Source organism: Nycticebus coucang, chromosome 5 (assembly GCF_027406575.1).
Source record: "Nycticebus coucang isolate mNycCou1 chromosome 5, mNycCou1.pri, whole genome shotgun sequence".
Classification (NCBI taxonomy): Eukaryota; Metazoa; Chordata; class Mammalia; order Primates; family Lorisidae; genus Nycticebus; species Nycticebus coucang.
This window is the reverse complement of record NC_069784.1, coordinates 106,749,556-106,774,376: the sequence shown is the minus strand read 5'-3', so window position 1 is coordinate 106,774,376 and position 24,821 is coordinate 106,749,556. Positions and strand designations below refer to the sequence as shown.

General features: G+C 39.2%; 1 non-coding gene across 1 annotated transcript; it reads right to left on the bottom strand.

Annotated features, from left to right (window-relative positions):
* Positions 1-4,631: 4,631 nt before the first annotated feature.
* On the bottom strand, positions 4,632-4,738 carry LOC128587081 (small nucleolar RNA U13). The gene has a single exon (XR_008380503.1). It is a non-coding gene; the product is annotated as a small nucleolar RNA U13 (small nucleolar RNA).
* Positions 4,739-24,821: the final 20,083 nt, after the last annotated feature.

The following is a 24,821-nucleotide window of genomic DNA, read 5'->3' as shown; positions in this document are numbered from 1 at the left end:
ATAAAGCTATAATATTTTTATAAGAAAATAGGCTTTTATGTAAACTCAGAGAACAGAAAACTTTTATAACTTTAAATACATTACAATTGCATACCAATGTGGGGGGTGGGGATCAGAGACAGACCCCCACCAATTGTTTGGTTTTTTTTTTTGTATTCTGTTGTCTTGCTTGAACACATGTACAAAAAAAAAAAAAAACTTCAGTGGGGTCAGTCCCTGAGCCCTTCCACTGATATGTGACTTTAAAAATTGGCCTATTAAAATGTCTCTTTAGCTGGCTGAGAGAAATTTCGGCTGCTGGTGGCTCATGTCTGTAATCCTAGCACTCCAGGAGGACGAGGCAGGTGGATTGCTTGAGCTCAGGAGTTTGAGACCAGCCTGAGTAAGAAAGAGACCCCATTTCTACTAAAAAAAAAAAAATAGAATAGAAAAATTAGTGGGGCCTGGTGGCACATGCTTATAATCCCAGCTATTCCAGAGGTTGAGGCAAGAGGATCACTTGAGCCCAGGAGTCTCAGGTTGATGAGAGCTATGATACCTTGGCACTCTACCCAAGGCAAAAGAGTGAGACTCTGTCTTAAAAAAAAAAATCTTCAGCTGAAGTCGTAAGATATACCCAAACTGGGGGAAAATATTTATGTCATGTTATATACTGAATGTCAATTGCTTCACATATAAAAAGTTACTACAATTTTTAAAAAACCATTAATGCAATAGAAAAAGTATACAAACCCTCTAGAAATAAAAAGGAAATCTAACTATTAAGCATTTGAAGAAACATTTCATGTAACTGTAAGCACAAAATTAAATCGAAAGTGATACGAATGTCACCGTATTTTGCCTTTTTTCTCTCAAATATCAACAGATTCAATAACACACTGTTTTGGCAAGGGTGTGGGGGGACTGGCACTCTCTTACACTTTATGCATGTTCTGGAAGTTCATGGGCACCCATTAAAATTAAAAATGTTTATGTTCTTTGGTACAGCATTTTAATTTCCAGTAATTAATTTTCAAGTATATTTGCACAGGCGGGCAAAAACATATGTACAAAGAGATTCATTGCAGCACTGTTGTTACTAGCGAGACTGGAAACAACGGAATATTGAACAAAGATGAGCTGTTAAATAAATTGTAAAAATATTTGGCAGAATGAAGTTCTGTATTCTGTCATGAAATACTTTTCAAACTATATTGTTACAATTTGCATTTTAAAAAGTGTAGTTCATATGTGCGAATAAATTTTCATATTTATAGGATACCTCTGGAAATCTACAAAAGAAACTGGTAATCAATGAAAGCTTTTAGGGGACTCCCTAGAGGCTGGGAGTTGGGGTCTGACAGAGAATTACTGTCTATAATATATCACTTGGTATCTTTTGGATTTTATACTATGTGAATGCATCACATATTCAAAGATTACTTAACTAATTAATTAGCTCTAACCATACATTTTAAAAAATATTTCAGAGCACATCAGATTAGTATCGGCGAGTAGAAGTAGTTCTCTTCTGTTTTCCTTATCAAACCACACACAGTTAACTGTTCTACTTTTCCTTAGCTCATGAGGAGTTCGTATCAGGAATAAGACTAGCACCGCTAATATAAATATGGATGGGGGTGAAAGGCCAACTAGGAAAGGGCTTTGGAAACTCTGGAGATCTACATATGTATTTGTTGTCATTACCACCATGATTATTTCTGATAAAATATCTAATGGCATTTATTCTACAACTTTTAAAAAGCTGGTCCCAGGGTTCTGTTACCCTTGAGGAACTCCAGGCCACTGTGTTTAGAAGTGCTACATGAATATTCTTCCTCAGAACACATTAGGAAATCAGCTAAACCAGTCCTTAGTATATCCAGAAGGCTAATTAGATGGTGAGGGATGGAAATCATATCAGTGGAAAAATGACAGAAGAAACTGACTTCTATCCTGAGTAGCTTCAAAGGGAAGAACTAGGATCAATGAGTGTAGTTAAAGGAATCAGAATCTGACTTACTTTAAGGAAGACATTTCCAGTGATGAGAACAATTTGAAACTTACTGGACTGTTTTGTTAGAATTTAAGTGTCCCTTCTCTAGAAATCCTCAATCAGAACACGTTACAGCACGAAATGGCCTTGAACACTCAAAGTGTCATCAGCTCACAGTATGATTATTTCTCTGAACAAGGCTTTAAAAAGAAAGTCCACTCTCTGCCCCAAGATTCTTTTCTTTTCTTTCTTGGGTTTCACTATTTGCCCAGGCTGGTCCTGAATTTCTGGCATCAGGCAATTCTACCCCCTGCTCCCCATCTCCCAAAGTACTGGGATTACAGGCATGAACTACTGTGCCTGACCTAAAGTTTCTTACTCTATTACCTCTCTTTCAGGTCAAGGTATCTGGAATTACAATCGTTCAGCAGTGAAGCAACTGTTGATCTCTTAAAAATTTTATTTACTCCTTCAACCCAAGAGATGTCTGGATAATTTTTGTATTAAAACACTGCAAGTTCAAAGATATGGTCAGCCTATTTGCCACTTTTGTGCTATGATCAATTTTTTTTTGAGGTTAATGGATTTAGAGACAGGGAATCATTTATCAGAAGTTATTAAGCAATGAAAGGGTTTTAGTTAATCACATCTGAAATTTATTTACTAAATAATCTTTTAGCTACATTCAGAAAGAAAGACTGTCCTGAAGATTCAGATTTATAACTCAATCCTGCCTCAAGAACTCTTGTTATCCATTTTAAAGAAAATCCAAAAGGAATATCTTCTTACTATTATTTAAAGATCAATATCCTAACTCACCATGTCCCATACGCTTGCCATCACCATATCCCACAAACTTGGTTTCCCCATGTACTTTCCTTATTTTTAGTTAATGACACCACTTTTCTTCCAGATTTCTAGGCTCAAATTCTGAAAGTTCATGTAACCAGTTATCAAGATGACAATAAGCAACAATTGATAAAACATTGGACCCTTTCTTACCACCCCACAATCTCTGAATAGAGGAGCAGTTCTTGACTATCAAGTTCTATGTCATGTATCTTGTACTGGCCTCAACCCCAGCCTGCCACTGACCTCAGAGGTTTAGCTAGATGTGATCCACCCTGCCAGGGATCTTAGGAGAGAAGACCTTAGTCAATTAGCTCTTGCTTGAAGGGATTTTAGAATGAGAAGGCTGAGAGACTATTGTCAATGAGCCAGAGAAGTTGAAGCTGAGGGTTCACATGTTGGAGTTAGGGCTGTAGAGTTCTGGGCAAACAAAACTACATAAGAGTTGAACTTATGAGCTGGAAAATTCTGAGTAGGTATAGGAAGATGGTCAAGGGGGCACAGAGAAGGTAAAGGATGTGCAGGGACATGTGGATGCAGTGAGGCATCTCCTCAGAGCCACGTGGGGCATGACGCGATTGGTTTCCAATTGCAATTCCTAGGAGGCCCTTCTGAAATTATCTCTCTTCCTGGCTCCTCACTAAAGTTCCTTATACCTTAAAATACTGACACCCACTTTTGTTTTAGCTCCCATAATGGATCTCTCCTCCTCCAGTCCAGAGTCCAAGTTAAAACAATATTTCACAGCTTTCTTTAGCATTCCTTCCTGTGGCCGCCACTCTCGTTTAAGCTATCACGGGCTGTCATCTCCTCATCAAAATTATTGTAATAAGGTCAACGTTGTTCTCCTACAGACCACAAACCTTCATGCAGCCAGGTTCCTGCTTCCCACAAGCCACTTAATCTTCACAAATCCCACTTCCAATCACAGCAGTCCCTTACTCAGAAACTTTCTTTAACTCCCTATTGTCTAGTAAATGGTTCACAAGATGTTGTCATTCAAAACTGTCTCTGCAGTTTTGTCTTCTACTATTTCCAAACACACAGAAGTGTGCAGGTACCTGTGTACTCTCTCTCCTCTGTCTGTGGTGTCTGGACAACTGTCAAAGTACATTGCTGTGAGTCTGGCCCACCTCTGCCGTACAGGTGCTCAGAGCCCTCTATGAAATACGGCATACAGAAGCCTCTCATATCCTTCTTTATATTTTAAGAATATGCCAATACACTTCATTTATTTCAAATAGCATACAAGTATTCACAAATCTTTGTCAGCTCACAACTCTTAAAGAGAAGCAGCCAGAATTTTTAAGTAATACATGATTATAAACATAATAAAAGTTTATTTGAGTTAGTTATTTGAAAGTTTAAATACTGTCTCTCTCTCAAAATCGTATTTATCTGTAAAACTCACCCTAAAATTCACCTTTTCTTTGAAACTTTTTTGTCCACTTAATCTCCATGTCTATTCCTCTCTTATAAAATTGACTTTATTCTTCTTTACCTTAATGCTTATTTTCACCATTATCCTTGCTCAGATTATAACCCCTTTGAAAGCAGGCCTTGTGTCTTATTAATATTGATGGCCTCTGTAGTAACCCAGATGGTTCTCTGTTCATAATAGTAGTTTGATCAATAATTTATGATTTAAATTTTTAAAACTCACATTGATTACATAGGTATAAGTCTGAGGGGCATTTTGCAAAATTGATGTATCTATCAATATAACGGCAGGTATTAAAATCTACTTAAATAGAATGTGCACGTGATCTAATGTCAGGTGTAGCACAGAGCTCTCTGTTTTTCTACATGTCTGATGAGTAATGTGCCATCATCATAACAAGGTTTAAGGGAGGCAAATCTCACATATGTGTGTGAGCACTCAGTCATCACACTTACAAATCATCTTCTAAGTATGGCCAACACTTCAAATGGTCCTGAAAAAAATTATTGGGCTCATCAATGCCAAATAATTTTAATTACATTTTAAAAACCATGCGCAATTGTTAGTAAATATAAATAGATTCCAAAGAATATGATCTGATCAACAGAGCAAAAGACACATTCCAGTTCCAGCCTCAAAACGTTGCAAAAAGTGCCCTTTTTCACTGATTTCAGAAAATTTTCACTGTATGTGCCAACAGACCCCTAACAATCAGGTAATGACTTTTTTAACCACTGAGATACCTGTAAACTTGCACCATTTAAGAAATATTTATTACTTTGCAGCTCTTTACAAAGCATTGGGTTAAATGCTGTGCATTATATAACACAAATCATTTAAGACATCCCCCATGTGCTAAACAAACGTGGAATGTAATTGGGCAAACAAAATACAGATACCCAAAAAAGACTGCAATATAACATAGCCCTATTGTTCTAGTTATCTATTGTGTTACTGTGTAATAAACCACCTACGATATAAATAAACCAAAGACGTTACTGCTTCACTGTGAACTATTAACTCAACGTCCACTGACACTAAACTCGAATTTCTTCCACACATTCAATTTTCATAAATTATAGCCTAAATAAGCATATCATCAGTCATTTAGAGCCCACCTGCTTTGCATACTTGATAAACCACACCCAATATCTGCTCAGCACTCATATAACAAACCCTAGTGCTATAAGCGATTAATCTGTTATTCCCTTCCTAGGTCTCTACCCACAGTGCAGCTGAGCAATATCACCTAGACACACCAGCCTGCTCTCTGATTCCCTTGTGCCCCAGAAGGTCTTATGCCCTCTGCCCCTTCTGGTCATAGACCTTGTCCTGCACGGGACTGCCCCTCCCATGAAGCCAGGCCAAGCATTTCCCAAGTAAAGCTTGTTGTGTGCTCATGGTTGTTTTTCCCTTGATAAATCTGAAATCCTTAAGCTCACTAAACCTTAATGGCTAAAAACACTCCCAATATTTATTTAGGTAGTTTGCAATTCAGACTGTGCTAGCGGAAGCTTGCTTCTGCTCTAAGTGGGCACCAGCTGGGGAGACTCAACCAGAGGTTCCATCCCAAGGTGGCTTCCTCACTCGCATACCTGGCACCCGGAGGCTCCTACATCACCCTTCCTTATCCTGCCATGGGGTATCTCATCTCTCAGGGCTTTGCCAGGTAACTTGTACTTCTTTATCACATGGCAGCTTTGGGATTGTGAGTCTTATTAAGGGGTGAGGGCCTCTCTAAAACAAGCACTCTAAGAAGTCCAGGAAGAAGCTGTCAGTCTTACTAGTTTCAGAATCCCAGAATGACATTTCCACAGCATTCTGTTGATCAGGCAAGTCGTGAAGGACAGCCCCGATCAACAGGAAGGGATTGGAACCCATCTGTCAATGAAGAAGTAGCAAAGACTTTGCAGCCATCTTTAATCTAGCATATCGATTATTTATTCATAAAATGTACACTGAGTAATACAAACAGGAATCACTTACTGGCGAATTCAGGGGTCAGCCAACTGTAGCCTGTGGGCCAAATCTAGCCCATAGCCTGTTTCTGTAAATTAAGTTTGAATGGAACACAGTCCTGTCCATTTGTTTACATATTGTCTATGGATGTTTTTGTGCTACAGCTACAGAGCTGAGCAGTTACAATCAAGACGTTATGACTTGCACAGTCTGAAATATTTACTATCTGGTCCTTCACAGGATAAGTTTGCTAACCTTCATTCTAACATGTTAGTTAATCCTTGATTTGAATTGTGTTTTAAAGTATATTTGAATCGCCTTTACAAGAATACTTCTTAACTATAGAAACCCCTTAGAAAAATTTAGTTTACAAACTTGCAACTTACACACGCCATACATGCACAACAGAGCAAGTCTACGGGGCAGTAGTGAGTCTATTCTGCCTGCCACCAACAGATGGCGTCCGCAGTTGTGCTGTACATTTTATTTTTGACTACTGGTCTTGGGAGGTTGCTGTATGTTTGCTGAATGCGTGCTTAGTTTCAGAGTTTTCAAACAGTAGTTACCCTGTCTAGACCAATAAGAACAAAAAGAAAATGAGAGTGTTAAGAACTGTTAAGTAACAGAAGGCAGAGTATGATGATGACAAAAAGTAAACACAATTTTAAGTAGTGAAAATGATATGATAATACACTTATTTGTATGTAGGTTAAATCATTAGATGGATAGATTCCAGGGAACTAATAAGAAATCATGTAACAAGTGAATTGAGGCTAAAGGAACATTCTCAGAGCCTTCTACCGCTTAGATCAGTATTTTTCAGCCTTTTTAATCTCACGGCACCTATTGATCAAAAATAAAAAAAAATTATGTTGATCAAAAAAAAGTAAAAAGAAAAAGATTATAACTTACTATGCTTTGAACTTCTTTCGAAATAATTTAATTAACAGTCTTTAAAAAAATTCATGGCACACCTAAGATCCTTTCACAGCATACCAGTTGAAAATCACTGCCTTAGATCCTAATGTTTATTCAAGAGATGATTTTCTAGGGCTTGAGGATTTGAAGGTAAGTACAGTAAAAGATGGTCTTGCAACTGGTAGTGAAAAATACACCTATTTCCATAGAGTTCCAGGCTGCACTCAAATCTGCACAATATCCAAGTGAGGAGAGCACCAATACCAAAAAAGCAATTCCCTAATTTGTCAAAATCAACAGGGTAGAATGTTTCTCACTTCAGGAAAGACAAAATTGGCCCCCTTTTGGCCTTTTTTTAAAGAAAAAGATGTTTGATAGTGAAAATCTTCCCATGAACTAAGGAGCCTTTTAGGATAAATTGGATCTTAAATATTTTTAAAATGTATTTTCGGAACATGAAGTCTTGTAGTTAAAAGAAACAGGGAAACAAACAGACAAGAAAATCAGCACCCACACTCAAATGTGTGAAACATCACATTTTAACACAGTGACTTCCACCAACACATTAACTTTCATTGTAAACCTCGCGGAAAACTTTTGATGTACTTTGTGATTCATTGCGATTGAAAGTTCAGCTATTAAAAACCCTTCTAATCTCACCACCTACTTGTTTTTACAAATCAAGATTCTCCCCAGATCTAGGTAATTAGAAGGAGATACAGAAATATATTGAAAACAGAAGAGGTTCCGTGTCAACCATAACACTCAATTATCTTTCTTTTCATGGGCATCAAAACAGCTTCATGGTTTTATTGATGGACTTTAATAAAATACTACCTTCATCTGTTGTATACATGGGGATTCCACCTAAGGTTTTCTTTGGGGAAGAATGTTCTATTATTTAAAAGCTTCAAAATCATGACTATAAATAAGAGAAACCATTGAAGATTTTTGAGCAGGAAAGTTACATAACGAAAGTGGTATTTTAGGAGCATATTAATCTGGTTGTATGTCAGATGGATTGCCCAGAGACCAGTTAAAAAGATACTGATAACAGCATCCTGTAAAAATAACCATTATAATCCAATAGAAAATGGAACTAAGACCCATTACATCTGTTGGAAATCATGAGAGGCATAAAATAAAGTGATGAAAAAAATTATGTTTCTATACCATATGGGTATATGGAAAAGCCTTTTCACCTTTAACCTCTATGATTTCCTCTACTTAGTGTTCAAAGAAAAAAATGCAAAAAAGGAAAGAATGATATTACAGAAAGTGTTCAGAGAGACTCCTAATATAGGAAAAAGCACCTAACAAAGTATCATTACTTCATTCAAAATGCCTCTGGTTGGTTTAATTGCACTGACTAGGCATGAGAACTGTTTCAACTTAACTTTTGATAATGAAAGTTGCCTCTAGCTCCATTTTTAACCTTGAAGTAAATTATTTTTCAAAGATAACAAATGTTCTTTGTGGAAAAATTACAGAAATTACTTAAAATGCTACTACCTAAATAGGGTGGCTTAGAAGGCTATATGCTTCTAATGTATAGTCCTTCTAACATAATTCTATAGAAATGTCTGCCAATCAAATTTCACATAAAATAGGATTATACTGTATATTCAGCTAGACATTTCAGCACTGTATCTTTTATATATTATTAGTTACATATTTAACAGCCAGGGAATAATTATTTAATAAACATCAATGGCCATAAATCTAATATATAATTTTAAGCAGACTATCTTGAAATTTAAATTTAATTCAATATGTATGATCTCCAGAATAAAATGTATTGCCTTTGTATCCAATCATAGGTTTTAAGGCAAAGTGTTTGCAAACACTAGTCCCTTTTTAAATTCAACATTGAGTTGACTCCATTATAACCATAATTTAGTATCACATGGGGTCTATCTGAACATCTCACCAGACTGGAACTGAAATAGACTCTAGGGTACAAATATTTTATTCCCTCCAGATCATTTAGTCCAATATTTCCAATTAATGGTATCAGGAAGGTACACTTTGCTGCCTTAAATTAGTGTTTTCTCCCATACTCTGCCTCCTCAGCAACAGTCATTAAAATTTTCTCTGCTTTCACATTATTCTGCTTTCTTGACACTCTTATCACACGAAGATACTGAACCCTTAGTGATTCAGTGACCCAGTCAAAGCATATGATCAGTTACAGATGGATCCATCCAGGCCTTGACTCTTTGCTTCTGCATTTTTCCCTGGCTTGTGCAAGGGGGCTCTTGTGTAGCTATAGCTACATATGAAACCTATAGCTATAGCTTTATATGAAAGGGTCTGCAATGCCAATCCTGGAAGCTCTCATTAACACAGTTCCACTTAGGGCAGTGATTTTGTGGCATGAGACCTGGGGACAGTGTATGGCACAGACACAGATTGCATTAAAAACTATAACACAACAATAAAAATTTTACATTACTCAAAATTACTTGGTATTTTTGTGAATTAAAGTCAGACTTATTAACCTATCCCATTTTCTCACGTCTTAGATTGGCAACAATTAAAAAGTTGAACAAAATTCTGCTTCTGAGGCCACAGATACTCTCATATATTGCTAGTGGGAGAACACAATGATACAACCCCCATGAAGGACATCTTGGCAATATTTTTATTAGTTATAAATGTATTTACCCTTTGACCCAGCAATCTCACTTCTGGGAAGGCATCTTACTGACACATTTGCACACATCAAAATGATTTATGCCTAAGGTTATTTGCTATTGCATTGTTTATAAAAGCAAAAGATTGGAAACAACCCAAGTTATCTATCAGCAGAGAAGTGTTAATTTAATTATGGTGCACACACACAATGGAATATTAGGTAGCTATAAAAACCAGTGAGGAAGCATGAGATGTCGTGATAAGGAAAGATTTCCAGGCAATATTGTGAGAGGTAAAACTCACGGTGCAGAATAACACATATGGTAAACTACACTTTATATAAGAAATGAGGAAGTATGGACAATTAAGGGAATTGGTTAACTCTGGCAGGAGGGAGAACAGAGAGAGAATAGACAAGTTAGGAGGGCTTCTTTTCAGTGTACACTTTGTTAACCTTTTAAAAATGTCACTAAAAATCATTTGAATGTGTTACCTATAAAATAAAACTAAAGAAATTTTTAGAAGACATTTTAGTTTCATTGTTGTAGTTAGATGACAGATCAGGAAAAGAGTGGTCCAAATCCTTCTAGTTTAATCATTTTGAATGAGAACATTGAGATATTTTCTTAGATAATCTTTCCTGTTATAAGGAAAAGGTTAAGAAATACATAATATCAGTGCACTGAGAACTGCTCTTGATAATCATTTAGGATGTTATGGCATTAAGATATCTAAGAATATCCTAAGCAATACCAGCTTTTTTGACATTTCTCACTTTTCTGACCCTGCGTTTTCTGACAAGAGTGATATAGGTCATTACAATCCCCCAATTCCAAATATATCTATTGTTACGGATGAAAAGGAAATGGTAAAACTATTTATAGTGTAGATAATCACTTATTTAAATAAATACCACAAAATACAGCAGAAAAAATGTAACACGATTAAGCTGAGATGAAAAGAATTGTCAAATAAAAAATTTTTTTAGAAGTGTATGCCTATAAGTGCACCTGAGTAAAGTAGTGATTTGATTAGAATAGAAGGTCCAATTCAATAAAAAAGACGTAATTCATTAACTTGATAGGTGAAAACACCCTTTTTGGACCTTGGGTTAAAACAGACAGGGTCAGAGTTCAGAAGAAAAGTGACACAGATCACGCTCTCTCTCCTTATTCATCATGTACCCATTTATTGAGGGGCCGTATTTACCTGTGTGGGCTCTGCTCGTGATTACCAACCAGGACCCACCGTACTCATGACTTTGTTTTGTTCTGTTCTAGTTTTAATATGGAAAAGTATACATTTAAAAGGCTCATATGGGATATACAGTCTTGCACGCCCTAACTCTATATCTAAATACAGCCCTTGGATTATGTGTATGAATGTTAACCAGCAGCAATTTGGGTTGCTTTGGTCAGAGGATGCTGTTCCACAGTGTAACACAGGCAGTAAAACAGAATCAGCAATTTCTGCCAAAGAGAGGAAACACTTTCCAGGAATATTTTTTTTTTTTTTTGAGACAAGAGTCTCACTTTATCACCCTTGGTAGAGTGCTGCTGTGTCACAGCTCTCAGCAATCTCAGGCTCCTAGGCTCAAGCTATTCTCTTGCCTCAGCCTCCCAAGTAGTTGGGACTACAGATGCCTGTGACAGCGCCCAGCTATTTTTAGACATGAAGTCTCACTCTGGCTTAGGGTAGTCTCGAACTGTGAGCTTAGGCAATCCACCCGCTTTGGCCTCCCAAGTTCTGGGATTACAGGTGTGAGCCACTGCACCAACATTCCTGGCCAATATTCTACCTAGAATCTGTCTTCTTCCCCACAAAATTCAACCAGGCTTATAAAACCCTTCCTATCACTAAAACAAAATAGATATAGTACAAAGAAAACCCAAAGGGAAGTCATCCCTGAGCATAGGTACTTTGACTTACCTGTCCCAGAGTGGCTATCCTTCTGTTTTAGCAGAGTTAGCAGTAGCATCCATGTGGGCACGTGGCTGTCAGTGTATCTGTGGCAAGTGAGGGAGTCAAGACTCAGTTACGTCCCATTCCCCTTACTTACCTCACTATTGCTCTAGGTGGCCTAATTTTCTGACCATTGACTATAATGAGTGGGAATTTTAAGTACTTGTAGATTAAGAGATTAAGAATTCTCTTCATAACAATAAATAACCATCCAACACAGGCTAGTGCCTTATATAACACTTCCTGACAGCACAGAGGAGCCCACAGAGCAGAAAGATGTAGCTTGGTATGAAGCACAGAAAGTTGGTGGATGCTGAAGGACCAGAAGCTGCATTATGTGAATCTCAGGTGAGGCAGAGCTGCCCAGGCACCCCATTCTTCTCACAGGTTGGTGTTCTTTAAAATTCGATGAAGCTACTACACCTTAGTGAGAGACAAAAGTACTGGAAAAACAAGCACAGACCTTTGCATTGAAATAAACTAATACGCACTGACAGTTCAACCAGGGAGGCATCATCTGAGGTGGTAATGGTGAAGTTTCACCTCGTTTACCAGTCAGGGTCCTGGCAGGTAGCATATGGCACACTCAAATTGAGTAATTTGAAAAGAGTTTAATAAAGGGACTGTATGCAAAGATGTGCATAGGATTTAGGAAGAACAAGTGAGGGAACAACGTGTTGCAACTTATAGCAGCAGAGAGCTTTCAATATCTCTAGGTCTAAAGGGACTAGGGTGGAGCATACACTCTGAGTATGAGATCGAGCTTCCTGACAGGAGCTAAAAAATGTGGGGGAAAAGGCATTCGGTTTGACACAACCTGGCAACTAAGGTGGGGCATAAATACCCTGAGTGTGCTTTCCTTTTACCTTCCAATTTCCCGTTGGTATTTTCTTCCAGCTAATCCCCACTGAAAGCCACTGGCAAAGTCTGAATGGTTTAGCTTCCTGGGGCACAAAACATGGTGGAGCAGAGTAGAGGATGGATCTTGAAGGGCAGGTGGAAAACATCCAGTGTATTTGAAATGGTTCTAATAAAGAGACTTTTAATGAGAGACCACTTACAGAGGTTTGGGCAGGATTAAGAGACTTCAGAGAGATATTAGAGTGCCCAGGAACTAGCCACATCAGGAATTACTGTCCCTAGAACTAAAGGGACAAGAGGGAGAAATAATGTCACTGGAACTCTGGAAATTGCAGTTGTGTAGAGGGGAGGAACAAAATACTATCATTTCAGGGAAATTTAGTTCCTCCTAGAGCTGTGGCCCCAATGCAACCAGGAAATAGGGAAGGAATCCTATAGGCTCTCCTGTTCTCTGATTCCTTGACAGTGCCCCCAATCCAATCAGAAACCAACCAGAAAGGGCCCAGGGTGTTGATGTCTATGAAGTCAGTCTCCTAAGACAAAGAACTATGCAAGGAAGGGTGGAAAATCCATCTGAGGGACAATAACTAGCACAGCGACCCAACAATACAAATTATTCCCTCTGTTGTATTAGCTATCTCTTTTTTCTCTTCCAGGGATTATTCATTCATTTGTAGTGAACAAATATTCACTAAGTATCTATTATGTGCCAGCCACTCTTTTTCACTCTTGAGATAGAATATGAAAAAGACAGACAAGGTCTTAGATTTCAGGAAGTTTATGATACAGTTGGAGAGAGAAAGAAAATGAACCAATACTATATTATGTATAGATGCAAGATCACTTTAGATGGTGATAAGTGTTATGAAGGCTGTAGAACAAGATAACACAATTGAGAGTGAGGCAGGGATGTGAGGGACACATCTCTAAAGGAGGGTCATTTGAGATGACACTAGGTGAGAAGCATAGAGTCAGCCATGCAAAGGTCCAATGGGGCAAAGCATTCCAGGCAGAACAAAGAGACATGTTCAAGGACCAAAAAAGATAAAGATTATAAATTAATGACCTAAAATCATATCTCAGGGATCTAGAGAAAGAAGACCAAGCCAAATTCAAAACCAGAAAAAGAAGCTGAGTAACAGCTTCCCTGCAACTGGGCACGGTGAGTCTAGGGAGATAAGACTCCAGGCATCTCTGGCTGGTGGGATCTGCCTATAATCATCCCTTTGAGGATACAGGGAGTCAGCAAGGGATTTCTGGACACCAAGAGGAGGACAAAAACAGTGGAAAACTGGCAAGTGGTTGAGTGTGTTCGATAGACCTAATCCCACCGGCAGCCGTAAGTACAAGCAGCAGTGAGACTGCAAACCGGAAAGGCCTTACCTCTGAACTGTTTCAGTGTTTTTGGACTTGGCACTCAGTTGAACTGCCTTGGGGAGAGCTTGAGCAGGAGTGCGGAGAACTTTGGGCATTGTCTAGGGCCCCAGACTGAGCCGCTGAGCTGGACGGAGCTAATAGTGTTGGGCTGTGGACCGCAGGGAGCCATTGTGAGAGAACTGCCCCGGCAAACTCCGCCCTCAGGGTCGCAGAGCAAGGATCGGGCGGGAGCTAGTAACCTAGTGACTGAGCAGCCTAAAGGCGGGGACTGAGCTGCCTTACAAGCCTTAACCCTCAGGGGCAGATTGAGACCGGTTTTGGCACACTGGAGCCTCGGGCTATTGCCCTGCATAGATGCCGTGGCATCACAGCTCATAACAACCTCAAACTCCTGGACCTGGTGCCACCCAGACCTCCATAAGAGCTGCACCAAGACCCCCAACCTGCAACCTGCGCCCGCTGGGCCTCCTCATACCCTGACCAGGAACTGCGGGTGCCATGCAGCCCTGCGTCCTCCCTCCTATAACCTCCCTGCCTCCACACCGGCCTGCTTATCTGGCCAGGGACTCTGGTAACCGCGTGCCCTCCGGGGCCCTCCCTGCTTCTCCACAGAGCCCTTCTCCTGGACAGAGACTGCTGGAGCCTTGGGCCCTCTGTGCCAAAGTCACTGGGCGCCAGGCACTCCCAGAACTGTGCACACCACCTATTGCCCTGTTGCTGGATCTGGGTGTGTCGCACTCCAGAGCTGCGTCCGCAACCAGAACTCCCTGGCAGGGGCAGTCCCAGAGGAACTACACAGGGTCACTCCCTACAAAGATGCAGCAACAGTAGAGTGATCCCACTGGAGACTAATCTTGGAGAGACACTTCCCCAAATTTGAGGATGGAGGGAGGCAACGGTGAAAAACAATCATGAGGTGAAATCACCAAAAAAACTCTGGCAATATGAATAATCAGAGTAGATAAACTCCCCAAAGGATAAATGGGGCAGACATAGCACAAGATCCCATGCACAAACAAATAGCTGAGATGTCAGAAATTGAATTCAGAATCTGGATAGCAAATAAGAACAAATTAGAATTCCAAGCAGTAACCTAAAAGGTTATCTCAAGAATTCAACAAATTCAAAGACCAAATGACCAAAGATTTCGACACATTGAGACAAGAAGTTGCATCCCTCAAAGAACTGAGAAACACAGTACAATCCCTCAGTAACAGAATGGAGCAAGCACAAGAAAGGATTTCTGACATTGAAGACAAAAATTTCGAACACTCCCAAACTCTCACAGAGGAAGAGAAATGGAGGGCAAAAACAGTCACTCTCTCAGAGAGCTCTGGGATAATTAGAAGAAAAACAATATTCGTCTTATAGGGATCCCTGGAAGTGATGAAGTAGCTTCACAAGGCACAGAGTCTCTTCTCTATGAGATTATGAAGGAGAACTTTCCAGACATGCCAAGAGATTCTGAAATTCAGATAGCAGACAGTTTCAGAACTCCAGCATGACTCAACCCAAATAAGACATCCCCCAAACACATCATAATCAATTTCACTAAAGTTGATATGAAGGAGAAAATTCTGAAAGCAGCCAGATGAAAGAAAACCATTACCTACAAGGGCAAGAATATTAGAATGACTGGAGATTTCTCTGCTGAAACCTTTCAAGCTAGAAGAAGATGGTCATCGACTTTTAATCTCCTAAAACAAAATAACTTTCAACCCAGGATCCTGTACCCAGCTAAACTGAGTTTTATTTATGGTGGAGAAATTAAATACTTCAATGACATTCACACGTTGAAGATATTTGCCATAACTAAACCAGATCTCCAGGATATTGTCAGACCTATCCTCCATAAAAACCAGTGTAATCCTCCAACTCAAAAGTAAACCCACCTGAAAATACTGATCAAATTCCAACTTGCACAGTCGCAAAAGGATTAAAAATGTCCACCAGATTCTCGAAAGGCTTATCAACATTCTCAATTAATGTGAATGGTTTAAATTGTCCTCTAATGAGCCACAGGTTGGCTGAATGAATACAAAAAAGCCAGATGTCTGCTGCATACAAGAATCACATCTTGCATTAAAAGAAAAATATAGACACAAGGAGAAGGGATGTTCATCTATACTCCAAGCAAATGGAAAGCAGAAAAGCAGGCATTGTGATCCTATTCGCAGACGCAATAGGCTTTAAACCAACTGAAATAAGGAAGGATAAGGACACACTTGATATTTGTTAAAGGTAGTACTCAATATGATGAGATTTCAATTATTAATATTTATGCACCCAACCACAATGCACCTCAATTTACAAGAGAAACTCTAACAGACATGAGCAACTTGATTTCCTCCAGTTCCATAGTAGTTGGAGATTTTAACACCCCTTTAGCAGTGCTGGACAGATCCTCCAAAAAGAAGCTAAGCAAAGAAATTTTAGATTTAAACTCAACCATTCAACATCTGGACTTAACAGACATCTACAGAACATTTCATCCCAACAAAACTGAATAAATATTCTTCTCATCAGCCCATGGAACATACTCCAAAATTCACCACATCCTAGGCCACAAATCTAACCTCAGCAAATTTAAAAAAATATAAATTATTCCTTGCATCTTCTCAGACCATCATGGAATAAAAGCTGAACTCAATAACAACAGGAACCTGCATACCCATACAAAAACTTGGAAGCTAAACAACCTTATGCTGAAGGATAGATGGGTTATAGATGAGATTAAGCAGGAAATCACCAAATTTTTGTAATAAAACCACAATCAAGACACGAATTCCCAGAACCTCTGGGATACTGCAAAGGCAGCCCTGAAAGGGAATTTTCTAGCACCGCATGCCTTCCTCAATAAAACGAAAAGAGAGGAAGTTAATAATTTAATGGGATATCTCAAGGAACTGGAGAAGGAAGAACACTCCAACCCAAAACCCAGAAGAAGAAAAGAAATAACCAAAATCAGAGCACAATGAAATGAAATTGAAAACAAAAGAATTATACAACAGATCAATAAATCCAAAAGTGGAGATTAAAGATGGCGACTGAATAACAGCTTCTCTGCAACTAGGAACAGCGAGTCTGGGGAGACAAGACTCCAGGCATTTCTGGCTGGTGGGATCTGCCTATAATCATTCCTTTGAGGATACAGGGAGCCAGCAAGGGACTTCTGGACCACAAGAGGAGGACAAAAACAGTGGAAAACTGGCAAGTGGTTGCGTGTGTTAGATCAACCTAATCACGCTGGCAACCGTAAGTACAAGCAGCAGTGAGACTGCAAACTGGAAAGGCCTTACCTCTGAACTGTTTCTGTGTTCTTGGACTTGGCACTCAGTTGAACTGCCTTGGGGAGAGCTTGACCAGGAGTGTGGAGAACTTTGGGCATTGTCTGGGACCCCAGACTGAGCCACTGAGTTGGACGCAGGAAGCCATTGTGAATGAACTGCCCTGGCAAGCTCCGCCCTCAGGGTCTCAGAGCAAGGATTGGGCGGGTCAAAGTAACCTACTGACTGAGCAGCCTAAAGGCTGGGGCTAAGCTGTCGTACAGCCTTAATCCTTAGGGGCAGAGTGAGACGGCTTTGGCACACCGGTGCATTGGGCTATTGCCCTGGGTAGAGTGCTGTGACATCACAGCTCATAGTAACCTCAAACTCCAGGGCTTGGTGCCGCCCAGACCTCCATAAGAGCTGTGCAGAGAACCCTGACCAGTGACCTGCACCCACCGGGCCTCCACATTCCCTGACCAGGAACTGTGGGAGCCACGCAACCCTGCATTCTCCCTCCTGTGTCCTCCCAGCTTCCACACTAGCCCATTCATCTGGACAGGGACTCTGGTAGCTGTGTGCCCTTTGGAGCCGTCCCTGCCTCTGCGCAGAGTTCTTCTCCTGGCCAGAGACTGCTGGAGCGTTAGGCTCTCTGTGCCAAAGTCACTGGGTGCCTGACACTCCCAGAACCGTACTCACCACCCCCAGCCCTGTTGCTGGATCCAGGTGTGTCACAAACCGGAGCTGCTTCCAGAACCAGAACTCCCTAGCTGGAGCAGCCCCAGAGGAACTACACAGGGTCACTCCCTACAAAGATCCAGCAACAATAGAGTGATCCTGCTGGGGTCTAATCTTGGAGAGACACCTCTCCAACTCTGAGGATGGCCAGAGGCAACAGTGAAAAACAATCACGAGGCAAAATCAATAGAAAAACTCTGGCAATATGAATAATCAGAGTAGATCAACTCCCCCAAGGATCAATGGGGCAGAAACAGCACAAGACCCCATGCACAAACAAATAGCTGAGATGCCAGAAATTGAATTCAGGATCTGGATAGCAAATAAGATCAAATTAGAATTCCAAAAGTTATCTCAAGAATTCAACAAATTCAAAGACCAAATGACCAAAGATTTCGACACATTGAGACAAGAAGTTGCATCCCTCAAAGATCTGAGAAACACAGTAGAATCCCTCAGTAACAGAATGGAGCAAGCAGAAGAAAGGATTTCTGACATTGAAGACAAAGCTTTCAAACTCTCCCAAACCCTCAGAGAAGAAGAGAAATGGAGAGCAAAAACAGACCACTTTCTCAGAGAGCTCTCACATAATTTGAAGAAAACCAATATTCGTCTTATAGGGATCCCCGAAAGTGACGAAGTGACTTCACAAGGCACAGAGTCTCTTCTCCATGAGATTATGAAGGAGAACTTTCCAGACATGCCAAGAGATTCTGAAATTCAGATAGCAGACAGTTTCAGAACTCCAGCATGACTCAACCCAAATAAGACATCCCCCAGACACATCATAATCAATTTCACTAAAGTTAATATGAAGGAGAAAATTCTGAAAGCTGCCAGACGAAAGAAAACCATTACCTACAAGGGGAAGAATATCAGAATAACTGCAGATCACTCTGCTCAAACCTTTCAAGCTAGAAGAGGATGGTCATTGACTTTTAATCTCCTAAAACAAAATAACTTTCAACCCAGGATACTGTACCCAGCTAAACTGAGCTTCATTTATGACGGAGAAATTAAATACTAATTAATAAATTAAATGACATTCACATGTTTAAGAAATTTGCCACAACTAAACCAGCTCTCCAGGACATTCTTAGACCTATCCTCCATAAAGACCAGCGTAATTCTCCACCACAAAAGTAAACCCACCTAAAAAATTTTTGATCAAATTCCAACTTCCACAGTCGCAAAAGGATTAAAAATCTCCATCGGTCTCTCAAAAGGCTTATCAATACTCTCAATTAATGTGAATGGTTTAAATTGTCCTCTAAAGAGGCACAGGTTGGTGGACTGGATACAAAAACCCAAGCCAGATATCTGCTGCATACAAGAATCGCATCTTACATTAAAAGACAGATATAGACTCAAGGTGAAGAGATGGTCATCTATACTCCAGGCAAATGGAAACAGAAAAAAGCAGGCATTGCAATCCTATTCGCAGACGCAATAGGCTTTAAACCAACCAAAATAATTAAGGATAAGGATGGATACTTCATATTTGTTAAAGGTAATACCCAATATGATGAGATCTCAATTATTAATATTTATGCACCCAACCACAACGCACCTCAATTTATAAGAGAAACCCTAAGAGACATGAGCAACTCGATTTCCTCCACTTCCATAGTAGTTGGAGATTTTAACACCCCTTTAGCAGTGCTGGATAGATCCTCCAAAAAGAAGCTAAGCAAAGAAATTTTAGATTTAAATTCAACCATTCAACATCTGGACTTAACAGACATCTACAGTACATTTCATCCCAAAAAATCTGAATACACATTCTTCTCATCATACCACAGAACATACTCCAAAATAGACCACATCCTAGGCCGCAAATCTAACCTCAGCAAATTTAAAAAAATAGAAATTACTCCTTGCATCTTCTCAGACCATCATGGAATAAAACTTGAACTCAGTAACAACAGGAACCCGCATGCCCATAGAAAAACATGGAAGCTAAACAACCTTATGCTGAAGGATATATGGGTTATAAACAAGATTAAGAAGGAAATCACCATATTTTTGGAACAAAACAGCAATGAAGACACGAATTACCAGAACCTCTGGGATACTGCAAAGGCAGTCCTAAGAGGGAAATTTATAGCACTGCAAGCCTTCCTCAATAAAACGGAAAGAGAGGAAGTCAATAACTTAATGGAACATCTCAAGCAACTGGAGAAAGAAGAAAACTTCAACCCCAAACGCAGCAGAAGAAAAGAAATAACGAAAATCAGAGCAGAATTAAATGAAATTGAAAACAAAAGAATTATACAACAGATCAATAAATCCAAAAGCTGGTTTTTTGAAAAGATCAATAAAATAGATAGTCCTTTGGCCAACCTAACCAGGAAAAAAAGAGTGAAATCTCTAATTTCATCCAGAAATGGTAATGATGAAATAACAACAGACCCCTCAGAAATTCAAAAAATCCTTAACGAATACTACAAGAAACTCTACTCTCACAAATATGAAAATCTGAAAGAAATCAACCAATACCTGGAAGTAAGCCACCTACCAAGACTTAGCCAGAACGAAGTGGAAATGTTGAACAGGCCTATATCAAGTTCTGAAATAGCATCAACTATACAAAATCTCTCTAAAAAGAAAAGCCCAGGACCAGATGGCTTTATGTCAGAATTCTACCAAACATTTAAAGAAGAACTAGTACCTATACTACTAAACCACTTCCAAAATATAGAAAAAGAAGGAATATTACCCAGCACATTCTACGAAGCAAACATCACCTTGATTCCCAAACCAGGGAAAGACCCAACAAGAAAAGAAAATTATAGACCAATATCACTAATGAATATAGATGCTAAAATACTCAATAAGATCCTAACAAACAGAATCCAACAACACATCAAAAAAAATATACACCGGGAGGCGCCTGTGGCTCAGTGAGCGGGGCGCCAGCCCCATATGCCGAGGGTGGCGGGTTCAAGCCCAGCCCCGGCCACACTGCAACAAAAAAAATAGCCGGGCATTGTGGCGGGCGCCTGTAGTCCCAGCTGCTCGGGAGGCTGAGGCAAGAGAACCACGTAAGCCCAAGAGTTAGAGGTTGCTGTGAGCTGTGTGATGCCACGGCACTCTACCCGAGGGCGGTACAGCGAGACTCTGTCTCTACAAAAAAAAAATATATATATATACACCACGACCAAGTCGGATTTATCCCAGGGTCTCAAGGCTGGTTCAATATACGTAAATCTATAAATGTAATTCAACACATAAACAACCTTAAAAATAAAGACCATATGATTCTTTCAATTGATGCAGAAAAAGCTTTTGATAATATCCAGCATCCCTTCATGATCAGAGTACTTAAGAAAATTGGTATAGAAGGGTCATTTCTTAACCTAATAGAGGCATCTATAGCAAACCCACAGCCAATATCGTATTGAATGGAGTAACATTGAAATCATTTCCAATTATATCAGGAACCAGGCAAGGTTGCCCATTGTCTCCATTGCTCTTTAACATTGTAATGGAAGTTTTAGCCATTGCAATTAGGGAAGAAAAGGCGATCAAGGGTATCCACATAGGGTCAGAAGAGATCAAACTTTCACTCTTTGCAGATGATATGATCGTATATCTGGAAAACACTAGGGATTCTACTACAAAACTTTTAGAAGTGATCAAGGAATACAGCAATGTCTTAGGCAACAAAATCAACACCCATAAATCTGTAGCCTTTATATATACCAACAATAACCAAGCCAAAAAAACAGTCAAGGACTCTATTCCTTTCACAGTAGTGCCAAAGAAGATGAAATGTTTCGGATTATACCTAACAAAGGATGTGAAAGATCTCTACAAAGAGAACTATGAAACTTTAAGAAAAGAAATAGCTGAAGATGTTAACAAATGGAAAAACATAGCATGCTCATGGCTAGGAAGAATCAACGTTGTTAAAATGTCTATACTACCCAAAGCAATATATAATTTTGATGCAATTCCTATTAAAGCTCCACTGTCATATTTTAAAGATCTTGAAAAAATAATACTTCTTTTTATATGGAATCAGAAAAAACCTTAAATAGCAAAACATTACTCAGCAATAAAAACAAAGCAGGAGGAATCACGCTACCAGACCTGAGACTACTATAAATCGATAGTGATCAAAACATCATGGTACTGGCACAAAAACAGAGACATAGATGTCTGGAATAGAAAAGAGAAGCAAGAGAATGAATCCAGATATTTACCATTATTTGATCTTTGACAAGCCAATTAAAAACATTCAGTGTGGAAAAGACTCCCCATTTAACAAATGGTGCTTGGTGAACTGGCTGGCAACCTGTAGAAGATTGAAACTAGACCCACACCTTTCACCATTAACTAAGACAGACTCTCACTGGATAAAAAATTTAAACTTAAGACATGAAACTATAAAAATACTTGAAGAAAGTGCATGGAAAACTCCTGAAAGAATCGACCTGGGTGAATATTTTATGAGGGGGACTCCCCAGGCAATTGAAGCAGTATCAAAAATACACTACTGGGACCTGATCAAACTAAAAAGCTTCTGCACAGCCAAGAACATAGTAAGTAAAGCAAGCAGACAGCCCTCAGAATGGGAGAAAATATGTGCAGGTTATACCTCCGGTAAAGGTCTAATAACCAGAATCCACAGAAAACTCAAACGTATTAGCAAGAAAAGAACACGTGATCCCATCCCAGGGTGGGCAAGGGACTTGAAGAGAAACTTCTCTAAAGAAGACAGATGCACGATCTACAAGCACATGAAAAAAAGCTCATCATCCTTAATCAGCAGAGAATTGCAAATCAAAACTACTTTGAGATATCACCTAACCCTAGTAAGAGTAGCCCACATAACAAAATCCCAAAACCAGAGATATTGGCGTGGATGTGGAGAAAAGGGCTCACTTCTACACTGCTGGTGGGAATGCACACTAGTACTTTCCTTCTGGAAGGATGTTTGGAGAATACTTAGAGACCTAAAAATAGACCTGCCATTTGATCCTATAATTCCTTTACTAGGTTTATACCCAGAAGACCAAAAATCACAATACAACGAAAACATCTGTGCCAGAATTTTTATTGTAGCCCAATTCACAATTGCTAAGTTATGGAAGAAGCACAAGTGCCCATCGACCCATGAATGGGCTTGCAAATTGTGGTACATGTGTACCATGAAATATTATGCAGCCTTAAATAAAGATGGAGACTTTACCTCTTTCATGTTTACAAGGATGGAGCTGGAACATATTCTTCTTAGCAACGTTTCTTAGGAATGGAAGAACAAGTATCCAGTGTAGCTAAATTATAGCTTTCATATGAAGGCTATAACCCAACTATAACACAAGACTATGAGGAAAGAGCCAAGGAAGGGGAAGGGAGGGGGGAGGTTATGGTGGAGGAGGGCAAAGAGTGGGGCCACACCTATGGTGCATCTTAGAATGGGTACAGGTGAAACTTACTAAAGGCAGAATACAAATGTCTACATGCAATAACTAAGAAAATGCCATGAAGGCTACGTTGAACAGTTTGATGAGAATATATCAGATTGTATATGAAACCAGCACATTGTACCCCTTGATTGAACTAATGTACACAGCTATGATTTAACAATAAAAAAATTAAAAAATACAAATATCTTAAAAAAAAACAGAAAGAAAAATAAATGAGCAGAACTAAATGAAATGGAGACCAAAAAAATCACAAAGTATCAATAAAACAAATAGTTGGTTCTGTGAAAAAATAAAATTTATAGACCCTGATTATCCAAAAATAGAAAAGGATACAAGTAAGCTCAATCAGATATGAAAAAGGAGACATTGCAACTGATGCCACAGAAATACTAAATGTCATCTATGAATTCTACCAAAACTTCAATGCACACAAACTAGAAAATATAGGAAAAATGGATATATTCTTGGAAACACACATCTTCCCAAGCTTGAATCAAGAAAAAATAGAAATCCTGAACCACCAATAATAAATAGCAAGATTGAATTAGTAATAATTTCCCTATAACAACAAGAAAAACAAGCTGGAGATCAGATAGATGTACAGATTAGTTCTACCAGACCTACAAAGAAGAACTTCCTACCTATCTTACAGAAATTATTCTATAACATTGCATCAAGAAGAAGGAAATACTCTTTCACTCATTCTGTGAAGCCAGTATCAGCTTGATACCAAAATCATGAAAGAACATGATAAAAAAAAAAAAAGAGAAAGAAAGAAAAGAAAAGTACAAATCAATATCCCTTATAAACATACATGCAAATCCTCAACAAAATACTATCAAACCAATTTAACAGCACATCAAAAAGATAGTTCACCATGATCAAGTGGGATTTATACCATGTATATAAGCATTGGATTAACACACACAACTCAATAAATGTGATTCACCACAAAACTGCCCAGGCATGGTGGCTCATCCCTGTAGTCACAGCTCCTTGGGAGGCTGAGGCAAGAGAATCACTTGAGCCCAAGAGTTTGAGATTGACGTGAGCTATGATGATATCACAGCACTCTACCCAGTGTGAGAGAGTGAGACCCTGTCTCAAAAAAAATAAAAAGAAAAATAAAAGGAACGAAATAATGTCTTGGATGCAGCAACTTGGATGCTTGAATGGAATTGGAGAATATTATCCTAAGTGAAGTATCTCAAGAATGAAAAAACAAACAAACAAATGAAAAAAAATGAGAGTACATGTACTAAGAATTGGGAGCTAAATCATGGGCACATTGGGGCACAAAGATGTAAAGAACATTGTAACGAGAAGGCATAGGGAGTGAAGATGAGGGGGTGAAAACTTACCTATCTAATACAGTGAATGCTATTTGAATGATTGATACAATA